Raw genomic sequence first — 2500 nt, forward strand, 5'->3', positions numbered from 1 at the left:
GCTGCGCCGCCTGCCGCCTCCGTCGGCCGGCGCGCCTGCCACTGGCCGCCCCCACCAGCCGGCTGTAGCGCGTGCGCCCACGCACCGCGCGGCCAGCACGCCGGGAGGCCCCCCCTCACCGGCCGGGGACGGTCCCACCCAGCCACCGCCGCGTATCGCTTCACACCCAGATGCCATTCACGTTCGTGGGCATGGTGGGTATCGCTGGAACAACCGGTTGGTAGCTCAACCGATCGTCGCCATCACTGATTCACCTCTAGCGAGAACAACCGCACCACAACGGTTTACCAGTTGTTCATTTGCGTAACGTCACCAGCAAACGTAGGCGTCCATCGCCATTTGCAAATTCAACGATTGTTGCATGCCTGTGTCAGGTGTCACGACACACTATGTCTGCCCACATACACGCAACAACATGTGCACGCTTCGCGAACACGTGGAAGGTGGCCCCCGTACGTATGCGATGTCCATTGCGCGAACGACTGTCAACCGGCCTCTGTCGCATGTCGCAGATGTGGAACGCAGTGCACCATGCTATCACGGTGTGTGAGAAGAGACGACTACGTCTGACAACACGCGCCACTACATCAACAGACGGCTCATGCTGATCGCCATCCAGGGCATACCACACTGCAATCCAGCTCTTATAGGGAGACGACACGTAGCTGAGTGCACAACATTTGGACCGCATGGTTCGCCGTTGTTGGCGCAGTCGTTGTACGGTCACATGTACCACGATGTATCATTCAGTACATGAGGACCAATGTGCAGTACAGTGTGTGATTTGGACGTACAATATCAGCGGACAGTTGACACAGGCCATACCACAGCGTAGGCTAAGTGCTTCGCCATGCGAATGCCAATGAACAACTGCGAATGCCAATGAGCATGTACGTCCTGCTGCCATCCACATTACAGTGTATAGCTGCACGGTGTTTAACATGAAGCGATACACTGGGGACCGGGCAGTGCGAGTAGCAAACTATATTGCGGGGGTTGCAGTTAGGCAACACTACACTAATTTAACGCGTCGTATGACAATTACAGAGCAGGTTAAGGCCCAACGTGTGTTGGGTTAAGGCCCAACGTGTGTTGGGTTAAGGCCCAACGTGTGTTGGGTTAAGGCCCAACGTGTGTTGGGTTAAGGCCCAACGTGTGTTGGGTTAAGGCCCAACGTGTGTTGGGTTAAGGCCCAACGTGTGTTGGGTTAAGGCCCAACGTGTGTTGGGTTAAGGCCCAACGTGTGTTGGGTTAAGGCCCAACGTGTGTTGGGTTAAGGCCCAACGTGTGTTGGGTTAAGGCCCAACGTGTGTTGGGTTAAGGCCCAACGTGTGTTGGGTTACAGCGCAATATGGGTTACGTTAAGGTACGATATAGGTTAGGTTAAGGTACGATATAGGTTAGGTTAAGGTACGATATAGGTTAGGTTAAGGTACGATATAGGTTAGGTTAAGGTACGATATAGGTTAGGTTAAGGTACGATATAGGTTAGGTTAAGGCGGAACGTGGGTTAGGTTACGGCGCAACGTGGGTTAGGTTACGGCGCAACGTGGGTTAGGTTACGGCGCAACGTGGGTTAGGTTAAGGCGCAACGTGGGTTAGGTTAAGGCGCAACGTGGGTTAGGTTAAGGCGCAACGTGGGTTAGGTTAAGGCGCAACGTGGGTTAGGTTAAGGCGCAACGTAGGTTAGGTTAAGGCGCAACATAGGTTAGGTTAAGGCGCAACATAGGTTAGGTTAAGGCGCAACATAGGTTAGGTTAAGGCGCAACATAGGTTAGGTTAAGGCGCAACATAGGTTAGGTTAAGGCGCAACATAGGTTAGGTTAAGGCGCAACATAGGTTAGGTTAAGGCGCAACATAGGTTAGGTTAAGGCGCAACATAGGTTAGGTTAAGGCGCAACATAGGTTAGGTTAAGGCGCAACATAGGTTAGGTTAAGGCGCAACATAGGTTAGGTTAAGGCGCAACATAGGTTAGGTTAAGGCGCAACATAGGTTAGGTTAAGGCGCAACATAGGTTAGGTTAAGGCGCAACATAGGTTAGGTTAAGGCGCAACATAGGTTAGGTTAAGGCGCAACATAGGTTAGGTTAAGGCGCAACATAGGTTAGGTTAAGGCGCAACATAGGTTAGGTTAAGGCGCAACATAGGTTAGGTTAAGGCGCAACATAGGTTAGGTTAAGGCGCAACATAGGTTAGGTTAAGGCGCAACATAGGTTAGGTTAAGGCGCAACATAGGTTAGGTTAAGGCGCAACATAGGTTAGGTTAAGGCGCAACATAGGTTAGGTTAAGGCGCAACATAGGTTAGGTTAAGGCGCAACATAGGTTAGGTTAAGGCGCAACATAGGTTAGGTTAAGGCGCAACATAGGTTAGGTTAAGGCGCAACATAGGTTAGGTTAAGGCGCAACATAGGTTAGGTTAAGGCGCAACATAGGTTAGGTTAAGGCGCAACATAGGTTAGGTTAAGGCGCAACATAGGTTAGGTTAAGGCGCAACATAGG

This window comes from Schistocerca serialis, unplaced genomic scaffold (assembly GCF_023864345.2).
Source record: "Schistocerca serialis cubense isolate TAMUIC-IGC-003099 unplaced genomic scaffold, iqSchSeri2.2 HiC_scaffold_1248, whole genome shotgun sequence".
Lineage (NCBI taxonomy): Eukaryota > Metazoa > Arthropoda > Insecta > Orthoptera > Acrididae > Schistocerca > Schistocerca serialis.